This window comes from Ranitomeya variabilis, chromosome 3, assembly GCF_051348905.1.
Source record: "Ranitomeya variabilis isolate aRanVar5 chromosome 3, aRanVar5.hap1, whole genome shotgun sequence".
In the NCBI taxonomy this organism is placed as follows: Eukaryota; Metazoa; Chordata; class Amphibia; order Anura; family Dendrobatidae; genus Ranitomeya; species Ranitomeya variabilis.
In genome coordinates, this window is record NC_135234.1 from 675,624,981 (window position 1) to 675,637,520 (window position 12,540).

At 47.9% G+C, this 12,540-nt stretch overlaps 1 pseudogene across 1 annotated transcript in view; it reads right to left on the reverse strand.

The window, feature by feature from the left end:
• LOC143817766 (mediator of RNA polymerase II transcription subunit 17-like) overlaps positions 1 to 11,584 on the reverse strand; it is a 43,659-nt pseudogene extending 32,075 nt beyond the window's left edge. The window contains exons 1-8 of the transcript XR_013224182.1: positions 11,323 to 11,584; positions 8,333 to 8,501; positions 6,499 to 6,709; positions 5,914 to 6,050; positions 5,255 to 5,339; positions 4,800 to 4,990; positions 627 to 754; positions 365 to 531 (exon numbers count right to left, since the gene is read on the reverse strand). The product of XR_013224182.1 is annotated as a mediator of RNA polymerase II transcription subunit 17-like (transcript). The remainder of the gene's footprint in view (positions 1 to 364; positions 532 to 626; positions 755 to 4,799; positions 4,991 to 5,254; positions 5,340 to 5,913; positions 6,051 to 6,498; positions 6,710 to 8,332; positions 8,502 to 11,322) is intronic.
• Between the last annotated feature and the right edge of the window lie 956 nt (positions 11,585 to 12,540).

Genomic DNA, 12,540 nt, shown 5'->3' on the forward strand with positions numbered 1-12,540 from the left:
GAAACCAGCGCTGATTGGCTGCAGGGATTGCGTGACATAATGTCACACAACCTCAGGGAGAGACAGTGCCGACAGCGCTGGAACAGCAACATCACCGGAGATGAGTATAAGTGTTATTATTTTAGAGTAAACATAGGGATTGAGAGTACCGGACAACCCCTTTAAATGGTTAAACTGCAATGATCTAAGAGTGCACTAGTCGCTGCAGCTGCAAGCTCCGTAATACAGTAGCCATCTGTGACGGGCTCCGGAGCCCGCTTCATACTGTCCTTATCGACCCATGACGAAAATCTACCGCTCAAGTCGTTAATGGTACATTGCAATCATGATAGGAAACCTGCTGACCTTCCATGTGCGCGCTCACCTGCTTCTCAGGAATATGTGCTTCGCCTGTTTGATGATCTTCTCCAGGAGGCCTTCGCTCTGCTGCATGGCATTAATATCATTCTTGTCATATGCCTGCGGTCCCGCGAGTCGCATCCGCTTGTGACCGAACAGAGCGCTGGCTGGATGGGGCATGACGATGTGGAACTGAGCAGATAAAGGGGAAATAAGAGAAGTCAGCCCTGAAATCTGTGCCGGGAGTAGTAACTCCAGGGTGCCCCTCAACCCTCCGGATGTCTCACCTCTCTCATGAGCTGGTGCAGGTTGTGCTCCAGGACGTACAGGTGATCTTCTGCGTTTACCTTATCGGAAGACGACTTTTGAGACTTATCATTTGTGGAGTGACAGAATGAGATGGAAAGCTGGAGGCCTGAGGGAATACAAAAGAAAAAAAAAATTCTAAATTAAATTATATAATGAAAATAATATATAGAAGTCACAGGTGTGCTGGGGAAATGGAGGGAATAATCCTGCGTGTTGTGAGAATTCGCCAGTGCCGGGAGTGGCAACTACATGACCGCAAGTATGTGATTTGCATACATGCAGTCACATGCTGACTAGACGTGTGCAGCCTCGCTCAATGAAATTGTACAGAGAGAGGCCGGACATCTAGTCTGAATGTGGCCGGTGGTATGAAAATCCCCACTGCCGCCACCAGAGAATCCTCACAGTGCAAAGTGCAAGCAATGTGGCTGCAGACTTGTAGCTTAAGGTCGGGCAACCCCTTTAATAGGTTAAACATCCCCAATTGCTGCTGCCAGAAGCAGGCGCTGGCTGTGTGATACATACAGAATCTCTCCTGCGTGAAGTCTTCTCGGCTCCCGAGCTCGCTCCTTGACTGGTATTTACTTCATAGCGCTTGAAGGGGTTAATGACTAAAGACACAAGTCAGACCAATAGAAAGGGACACCCGGCTGTTTTTGGGGGCTCTTGTCTCCCGACAGTGCAGAGAAGGACACTGGATGAGAGAGCATGGATGGCGATTTATGGAGGGACTACTTGCCGGAGCAGGGAGTATGCAGCTCTCCTGCAGAAAAAAAGAAGGGTGGTTCCCTAGCGCCCCTACTGGAGGTCGCCACCTTGTATATCAATGTCTGCCATCTCAGGGTCCTGGCTGGGTAGGTGAAGCGTCTTTACCTGGTGGGGTGGGACGGTCACAAGTAACCCCAGTGAGCGGTATACAGAGCCCCGCACACACAGAGGCCGTGTGCAGCGCCAGAGAGCGGCCCGAGCTCAGCCCACGATGGAGGAGCGCAGCACAAAGGCAACCAAGGAAACGGCACAGCGTGCAGCTCTCCGGCTGAGCCTCTTTATGCCGGGAAGCCCGGATGTTCCCGGCTGCAGAAAGTACCACAGCTCTGTCGATGTGCACAAAGAGCAGCCTGCGGGGGGCACCGCAGCTACAGCAAACACCGGCGCGTTTAACATGGAAAAGTGGATATTTTAAGTGGAGACGCTTTGTTACTGCGTTTAATGACTGCTGCGCGGCACAAACACGCGGCGTTTTACAGGCGCCGAGGCCTCCGCTGTGCCACCTTTTATCTGTTGGATTTTCCATCCAGGAGCACAAAGAAAGCTCATTAATAACAGCGAAAACCGGGAACAAAGAGCCGAGGAACATTAGATGCCGCAAAACTGCGCACTTCAACCCCTGCACTGCCACTCCGCTGACGTCAGGACACAAGCCATGATGCAAGGGAAGGATTCCAACCAAATAACGGGGGGACGGGTTACCAATAAAATCACAGCTGGGAACAAAGAGCCCCCCCAAAATGAAGTAATTATTTACTTATTATAATTTAATTATTGCCAAAACGCTTGCATTTTTCCAATCAATGTAACAACATGAGACTTGATTTCTGAGGCACGATTTGCATTTCTCACCTTTCTGGAGAACATGTAACTAATTGATTAAAAAGGGATTCTCCACAACATACGAGGATATTACAGATGGGCCAATGTGAGCCTTATATAAATAACAAAAAAATACCACCAGGTACTCGCCTATTTCACCCCCCCGCTGCTCCTCTGCCTGTGTCCCTGCAGTCAATCAGCAGCCATCGAGGGATTAAATTCCATGAGTAGCCACTGATCGGCTGCAGCGGTCACGTGATATCCTCTGCCGAAAGAGGAAGTGCAAATACAGGTGAGGGACACAAGCAGCAATGACACCACATCAGTAGGAGGAGTGACCCAGGCGTCCCACAGCGTCAATGCCGTAAGGCAAAGCCCAACAGAAACAAAGGCTGCCACATAGCATGGGGACCAAGAGACCAACGCCGCCATGACACTATGCCAGCGGGGGGAGAGACCCAGGTGTCTTACAGCAACCATACTGCCAGGCAAAACAACGCTATGGGTCACACCACCCCACAGTCACAGCAACAATGGCCGCTACAGAGACAACAACCAAAAAATTTGGAGGGACAGCAGCTCGGTGGCGCAGTGGATAGCATAGCAGCCTTGCAGCGCTGGAGTCCTGGGTTCAAACCCCACCAAGGACGACATCTGCAAGGAGTTTGTATGTTCTCTCCCTGTTTGCGTGGGTACCTCTGGGTTCTCCGGTTTCCTCCCACATTCTAAAGACATACTGATAGGGAATTTAGATTGTGAGCCCCAACGGGGACAGCGACGATAATGTGTGTGCAACCTGTAAAGCGCTGCGGAGTATGTTAGCGCTATATAAAAATAAAAAGATTATTATTATTATTATGCAATAACTGTACAAAGAGGCGCTGCCCCTGCTGGCCCCGGTGTTGTAGCGCAAGTGGATTATGTTGAATTCTGCTTTGCCACAGTCGGTCAATCGAAATATTATCCATCTGTGGTTTAGATTTTTTTTTATTGCGCATTCTATTTTTATAAGATTTGAATGCTAGTTTCCAGCCCCACATACATGCTGACTGTTTCTAGCTCAGCGCTATAAGGAGGTATCTGCATCATGTGCAAGCATTAGCGATTCACAGAAAGCATCGCAATAACAGCAGAAAAGGTCGGTAGATATGATCCTATATATAGGAGGAAAAGAAGTCATTGATTGCAGGCAGCCCAGTCTACAAGATTGCTGGAAATAGCCAAGCTCTGTCCTCAGCGATCCCCAGCAGTCCCATAGACAATGAATGAGGCTGTGCACACAATCCAGATGGGACAAAGCTGAACCTCTTTCTCAAAATTGGTGCGGGTCCCAGCAATCTGCAAGCTAGGACTTCTCCATAGGAGAGATGATCACTAGAGCGGAGCACAAGCAGAGCCCCAAGAGTCCCCCTTCTACCTGCTGAGACCCCCACACCTCTTCTGATTAGTAGACCTGGCATGCGCGCGTCGTGCTGCACCGTGATGACGTTGCACCAGACCTGCCGGTATGCCGTAGGAGGATCACAGGACTCTGGTCCTGCAGCCAAGGACTAATGACGTGACCGCCCAATTTTAAGGGAGGTCAAGATTTTGACCCCTGTTCCCATTATGGCTGCTTCTTGGTGCAGATATTGGAAAGGAGAGGTGGGAAAAAAAAAAAAAAAAAAAAAGATTCCATCTCTGTAGCCACTATTACATCGTGTGTCTAAATCAACATGAAAAAGTTGGTGAAAAGACCTTTGTGGGGCATTCTACCAATAGATATGTATTTATTTTATTTCTCTGAGTAAATCAGACTTGTGGGGGCATCAGTGGTCTGGATCTCCTAGATTCTAGCAGCTCCTGCTCCCTCAAAACCCAGCCACCACAGCTCTGTGTATACAGCCATGGAGAAGGCAGACATGGTGATAAACCGGCTCTGCCTTCTCTATGGGGAGCCTGGCTGTGTCTTACAACCGGCTCCTCGGTCCACACAGCCGTGTGCAGCTGATCTACTATGCAGTGGCGTTTTAAAACATCGAAGCAGAACGCAGACCGCCAGGACATCTATTGTCTATGGGTGACCCAGAAGTAAATAAGAGTTCCCTGTATAAAAATAATAGTACATTTTAAATAATACAAAGGGTAAAAAAATTGTGTTTAAGGGTAAAGTAATAAAACAAATTTTTTTTTCCTCGCACAATAGCGTAAAAAAATATATAATGTTATTCATGAAATTGTATGATTTTTAGCAATAATCTGAAAATGGTAATAAAATGGTGGAAGAGAGTGATAACCGTTCATGGGTTTGGGGAGGCGCATTATACTTGTCTTGCCGCTGGTGTTGGTTGCCCACCGAACGTCACTGCCCTGGTGACAGGAGTAGGTTCTACATGATTGGGGGTAAAAGCTGCACACTGGTATAGGAGCCCCCTACTCTCCAATAAATACATTCTGTAGAACCAGGATCAGCAACCTTTGGCACTCCCGTTACCGGATGGCCCCCCGGACATGCTGGGAGTGTGACAACCAAAGGACTGCTGCAGAGTGCAGACCCCTACCGTAAGGAGAGTATTTCTTACCAGGAAAAGGCTGGGAGATGATCTGGTTCTTGACGACGATGTGAGGGATTTGATCTGGACGGCTTCACGAGACTACTGCGCAAATATTTCTTTGCAGAGCAGGACGTTCTGTGCGGCGGCTTCCAGCCTCGTCTGCCAATGTGGCATCCCAGCAATCAGGAAGCACGGGGTGCAATTAAATATTGAGGGTGCTGGACGGATCCTCAGCAGATGGCATCACAGAACGGTTGCCCTGGCACACGTGACACATACTAAATATGAGGCAAAGAGGAGGAAGCTGCGGCTGCTAGTAATGGATGAGCGCTGCCCTCCCCACTGTGACGTCATTCTCTAAGTTTTACAAATCCCTAAATACAGAAGGGTTGGTGTCAGATACATTTTATTTTTCATGATCAGGATCTCCGCTTGCTGTCAGCGACTCCACTATGGAGCAAAAGCCGTTCTACAAAACCTACCGGGCTTGGCTTTGGGCAAGGTCCTTCTGAACAGATTCACCGTACCGAGGTCCCCGATATCTGACGACTGCTTCTGAATGGAAACCTGCAACCAAACGCAGTCCTCCGGTTAATCAATAGGTTATAAGATAAAGCTTCTGTCATAGCACAGGGGAAAAAAGATAAAAGCACCCCCAAAAAGAAAGGGGAAAAAAAAGCCTCCTGCTGCACCCCAAATCACTAGCAGCGCCATTTTGAGTCTACTAGGGCCCCTCAGCTTTGCTGGGCAAATCCCCGGCAATCATCTGACCACCAGGTCCTGACTCATTAGAAATGGTCTCCGATCTGCAGGAGGAGCTGATCGAGTCAAAAAGACATTTCTGTGGGATCATTTTCAGTATAACTTGTATTTTATTAATTGAAATCGCTGGTGTTTTGGGTATATTTGTTCAATGGGCGGCCTTACTAGCGATTGACAGTCTTCCCTTTATGCACGCAGGGATAGCTGTTAACCATTAGTAGGACTGCCCATTAGACTCCATCTATACAGAAAAACACCAGGGATTTTAATGAAAAAATACACAACCCAATTTCTACTGAATAATTTCCAATACGACTACATATTCTGCGCTGACCGGCTCCTAATAATAATCACTATGATAAAAATATAAATGTCACACCTTCAGATAAGCAGATCCCTCCAGATCGCAGGGGATCTGCACATCTAGCGGGCAGTAATCTTCAGGGATTTTCTTATCCAAGTCAATATCAGTGTTCTTTATGACTTCAAATATTCCCTGATGAGGAAAGAGCGACCCTATAACAATGGGAAAAAGTGGAGACATCAAAACAGGAACAGAGACCCCCGATTCTACCTGACATGTGATCCTCCACTAGCCCTACTAAGAACACGCGCACAATTGTTTAGGTCGAGCGTTATGCGGTACTGCGGAGCTCAGCGGACCCCCATCTAAGCATATGGGCAGCTTTACATCAGACCCTGTAATGGAGGCAGTCGGGTTCTGCAGTCCCATTTCCCAATCATCTCTGCACCTAAACTCGTGGCTGTGCTGCTTTTGCTCTTTCGCTCCATCAGGTATGAGGGATTTGGTTATGCTCCAGCTTTTGTACGCACTGTCTCCCAATCACAAACTTCTTTCATGTTCTATTAATTGGACAACTATTTGCACCCATTTCTGGGAAAGCAATGTAAAAATCAATATGGCTTCCCCCATATAGGAGGGTGCAATATGAAAGCTTCCTACCTGCACTCCTGTAGCTCAGGTCCCCCAGGATCTTATCCCCCAGCTTCCAGTGCTGGCGCAATCTCAGCAGCTCGGAGTTAAAGTCGCGCTGCCTCTTGTTCTCCTGGTTCTCCGCCACAGACTTAGACAGACGCTCACCGCCTTTCCGTAGGATCTGGGCAGCACCCAGGAGGGATTTCCGCTTAGAAACCAACAGTAAACCGGGCTGACTCTGAAAAGAGAAGACAGTCACTCAATTAGAACTTATACTATATCCTCAGCATGGATCATCAGCATCAGAGCGGTAGTGGCGTTTTTACATAGGTTACAAAGCTGGAGCGGCACAGGTCCGTACACTGTCACCGAGAACCTCCGATACTTCAGTAGGTGACCTGCAGCACCCGAGACTGGCCATCACTCAATGATAGGAGCAGATCTAATATTAAAGGGTCTAGTGAAAATACGTTTTCACTAGGGATGAGCGAATAGCTTAAGATAACTCCTTATCCGAATAGCTGTAGCACTTACTGCCTAGCTGCATCGGGAACCCAGACACCTGCAGCGCTCCCGATAATCAGCTGACTGGCGCAGTAGCTGCATGTGTCGCGGCTGTTTCACAGTCACAACACATGAGAGGAGAGCCCAACAAACAGGTCCTCCATGCGTGTGTTGTGACTGTCACAGAGCTGCGACACATACAGCTGATTATCGGGAGCGCTCCAGGTATCCGGGTTCCCGCTGCAGCTATTCGGTAAGTGCTATAGCTATTTGGATAAGGAGTTATCCGAAGCTGTTCGATCAACCCTAGTTTTCACCAATCCTCTGGACAGATGATATCTTACTGATTGAGGCGGGTTCGACTGTGGGTCACATTTGACCACTTGACTTTTCCAGCTTCTTCTTCCATCATTTACCCTGGGAGACTCAGCAGATGCGATGACATCACTACATCGCATCTGCTGTGCGGAGCCTCGGTGCACACAGCTAAGACCAGAGCATCGGGGGAATGAGTGTGCATCCAAGGGGGAAGCTGGGGAAGTACAATGGCTGAATATCAGGAGCAAATGATTGACAATCTATAGAAAGCATTATATTATATGGTTTTGAATCGCTGTTACTGATAAGAATACACGTTACAATCAGACCCATTACATCATGAATTAGCAGAGAGTCAGTATCAATTCTGATCAGTATTAAGTGATACAATTATTATAAAATAATATTAATATTGAGTAACCAAAGTAATAGGAATCCAAGCAGCCCATAAAGAAATCCAAATATAAAAACTTTATTAGAATTAAAAAAAATAAGACCAATAAAATCATAAAGGGAGAATGGACAACAGAAATCCCTTTACTCCAGAACCATAATTCATACATAGATTTGTAATGGTAATACCTATATGCATGAAATAAAAAAATAGAAATCTGTAAATCTGTAAAGCCCAATAAGCTCAAAGAGGGGGTACATAGAGTAGAGCCAAATCAAAACATATCAGGGGTAAAATTCAGGAAAAAACAAAACAAAACTGAAGTGCAAAAATAAATATAAAAGGGGAATTACTAAGGATATTAAAGAGAGTTTAACATGAATAGAAAATGCAAGTGCATTTACTGGGAGCAGAATAATGACAAGTGTAAGATAGACGCCCTCTAGTGGCTGATGTGTAAAATAACAATGCATGAGAAACAGATCCGGTAAAGTGGCCTGGAGAGTGCGGAGCAGAGACCCTGACGTGCGTTTTGCGTTTGCTTCTTCCTGGGGGTGTGTTTGCACATAGGGATCTATGTTCCCTGCAGGCAGACACAGAATGAGCCTACTGACCCCGCCACAGTGGCTCCTGGGGCATCCTTACCTGCTTTGGGGTCAGGGACTCTTGGGACACGGGATCTAGGTGCATGTACCTCTTGTCTTTCACCACAGTCAGCACGTTGTACAACACACACACATCTCCGTCAGTGAGCCTCGAAGATAGTTCCGCACAGAGTCCCATGGCCAGAGCGATGGCTGGAATTTGACCAGACCTGAAAGGGGAAGGACGGCCATAATTAGTGCAAAAGCAATCATATTTAACTATTTCATCCAGAACACATGAATACAACGGAACTTATCTGACAGATTCATTAACATGTGATACCAACACGCTGCAATAGTATAAGAGGCCAAGGTTGCCACTTGTCCAGACTGTCGATCAAGCAGAAATCTGAAGTGTGGGAGCAGTACGCTCATGAAGATCAATGGTGACACAATCCATTTAATAACAGCTGTAATCAGATCCCTCAGTGACCTGACAGTGTGTCCCATTACATCCAAGAAACATTTAAGCAGTTTTTCTTTCCCCAGAGTGGGTGGTGATTTCAGTATGCAGGGGAAGAAGTGGCTCAGAAGTGGAGAAAGCAGCAGATTTACTACAAAGGTTTTTTAAAGTCACTTGTACAGCGATTTAGATAGTTTGTAGAAATAACAGTGGCCACTGAAAAGGGAACCTGTCACCTGATTCATGTTGCTCATAACCTAGAGCAGGGCTGCAAAATTACATCCGGGTATATTTATTTCAGAAAATCTCCAGCAATTCAGGGAAAATAAAATGTATAAAAGGGTCTTTGGTCTAGTCCGTTCTTAGCAGGTCTCGTCTATAGTGTCAATCACCTGGAACAATACTGGTCTCAGCCTATAGTCCCCGACCCGATCTAATAACTATATTTTGCCTGAAACACTGGAGCATGTCAGAGATGAATCTACCCGGCTCAGGCCGTGCTGCTGGGATCTGCGGTGACGGATTCCCTAAAAAAACACCCATTGTTTCTGAGATCAGGGGCTGGGGCATTTAATCGTGATCCTGCTCATTGGAGGTTGCTAATTACACATCATATTGCAACACTGTAATATCACAGTATATAGTGCAAGTCATGAAAGTCCCCGGGTGTCATGAGAGGGAACAACAAACAGATTGGACTTTGTTTTGCATACAAAAGAAAAAAAACAACAAACAAAACATTTCTTATATAAACAGTAAATTGAAAACCAAAATAAAGAGATCACGGACAAGCAAATAACAAAACATTTTGTATCTTCAGGTCCATAAAAGCATAACATTATGAAATCCTTTAAATGAAAAAAAACAAACAAAACAACACTGCACTTGCCCCCCAAAACTGGAATTATAAGTCAGGAAAATGTTGCAAAACTGGTACCCATAAAACGACAGCTCACAAGATGATCATCATCCAGCCGCAGAGCCTCATCCTCCCAGCCGCAGAGCCTCATCCTCCCAGCCGCAGAGCCTCATCCTCCCAGCCGCAGAGCCTCATCCTCCCAGCCGCAGAGCCTCATCACTGTCATTTCCCAATTTTGATTTTTTTTCTTGTTTTTCAGGTCATTATTCAATAAAGTGAACGGCGTCATTGAAAAGTACAATTGCCCCCACAAGTCACCCGCACAATGTATTGGACACAGTGAATCCGCACGGTTCAGTGATCACAGCGGAGTCACCTGCGTTCAGTAGCTGGCAGTGCTCTGGATACCACGGACATGTGCTGCATTCAAAGCGCTGCCAATTCCGGATCGTCCGCTCCCGGCCTGAACGCACTGAAAAATGCAACATTTTGGAGGCTTCGTTTTTGCAGATAAAGAAATGACGCAGAAACCTCTGCACACACACAACGCTCACCGCGCACACACACACACACACACACACACACACACACACACACACACACACACAACGCTCACCGCGCGCGCACACACACACACACAACGCTCACCGCGCGCGCGCACACACACACACACAACGCTCACCGCGCGCGCGCACACACACACAACGCTCACCGCGCGCGCGCGCACACACACACACACACAACGCTCACGCACACACACACACAACGCTCACGCACACACACAACGCTCACACACACACACACACACACACACACACACACACACACACACACACAACGCTCACGCACACACACACACACACACACACACACACAACGCTCACGCGCACACACACAACACGCTCACGCGCACACACACACAACACGCTCACGCGCACACACACACAACACGCTCACACACACAACGCTCACGCACACACACACAACACGCTCACGCACACACACAACACGCTCACGCGCGCACACACAACACGCTCACACACACAACGCTCACGCACACACACACAACGCTCACGCACACACACACAACGCTCACGCACACACACACAACGCTCACGCACACACACACAACGCTCACGCACACACACACAACGCTCACGCACACACACACAACGCTCACGCACACACACACAACGCTCACGCACACACACACAACGCTCACGCACACACACACAACGCTCACGCACACACACACAACGCTCACGCACACAACGCTCACCACACGCGCGCGCACACAAACGCTCACCGCACGCGCACACACACACACAACGCTCACCGCACACGCGCACGCACACACACAACGCTCACCGCACGCGCGCACACAAACGCTCACCGCGCGCGCACACACACACCGCACGCGCACACACACACACACCGCACGCGCACACACACAACGCTCACTGCGCACGCACACACACACAACGCTCACCGCGCGTGCACACACACACAACGCTCACCACGCGCACACGCAACGCTCACCGTGCGCGCAGACAGTGACGGATCATAGAAGGGGAAAAACTGCCAGTGACAGAAGGGGTTAAACGCGTATTCCCACCAGTGAGGGCAGAGGAGGAGGCGCCGCTGTCACTCGCACCAACAAGCCTGAGAGGAGCAACAGATATGGTGGAAGCTCCTGCACGATCACATCGGCCGATCTCAGCGAACTCACCTTCCTCCTCCTCCGGCTGCTCCCCCCAGTCGTTCTCCCGGGGAACGAGTCCATCTTCGATCCCTTCTTCATCAGAGTCCTGGCCGAAGTCTATTCTCTGCGCCAGACGGGCCAGGTTCTGCGAGATAGACAGCGGCTGCACGTACGTCTCCGAGCCATCCAGCCCCACCTCCTGCACCTGCTTCTCTGCACCGGCGGCCCCCCCGACATGATCCGCCCGCTCTAAGGAAGCGTCGGCGAGCACTGAGGGCATCACAGTCATGTGACCGGCGCGTAGTGACGCCACTGCACCACGTGAGCGCCGGCGTCCCTCGTGACCGCTTGTGTACCACGTGCTCTGAATAGGCTATATATACCCCTGCCTACCGCGCTCAACGCCATTTTCTCGGGGCTACGCAAGGGGAGGGAGAGGGAAACAGCGAGCTCAGCGGCCGTGTGGCCTCGTAATGGCGCCTAAGCGACCGACAAAGAAGTCGCGCGAATAATAATGATAATCAATGAACGTAGAATATTAATGAGACCCTGCACACCAGGGCGCTTTGTTTTCTGACAGGATCTGGTTTGGTCCCTCGGTGTAGCGCCATTTTTTTTTCACTCAGTCTTGTGAAAAAAGTTATTTCGCCACTATTTTTTTGTTGCTGTTGGCCCTTGAACTTGGGGTAGAAAGGGTGGATGAGGCCAGGGTGGGTGGTTGTGCCCTTTATTTTTATTTTTTTACAACCTCCATTTTTTTTCTTTTTTGTCAAATTTTGCTCCTGATTTAATCATAAAAAGACAATAGAAATGAAAGAAATTAAAAAGTACTTTAAGCGGAATGGGCCGAGATGCAAATGCGCAAAATGAAATAATTCTCATGTGTAGCATGATGGCGCTGATTGGGGCCCTGTGTGCTCTTTATTGCCTTTAACCCCTGGAGCTTTTTTCGTTTTTGCGTTTTCGGTTTTCGCTCCCCTTCTTCCCAGAGCTATAACTTTTTATTTTTCCGTCAATATGGCCGTGTGAGAGCTTATTTTTTACAGGACGAGTTGTACTTTTAATAATAATAATAATAATAATTTTTATTTATATAGAAATTATTATTATTATTATTGAACAACATCATTGGTTTTACCATGTTGTGTACTAGAAAATGGGAAAAAAATTCCAAGTGAGGTGAAAGTGCAAAAAAAAAAGTGCAGTCCCAGACTTGTTTTTTGGTTGAAGATAAACCCTTAAAAA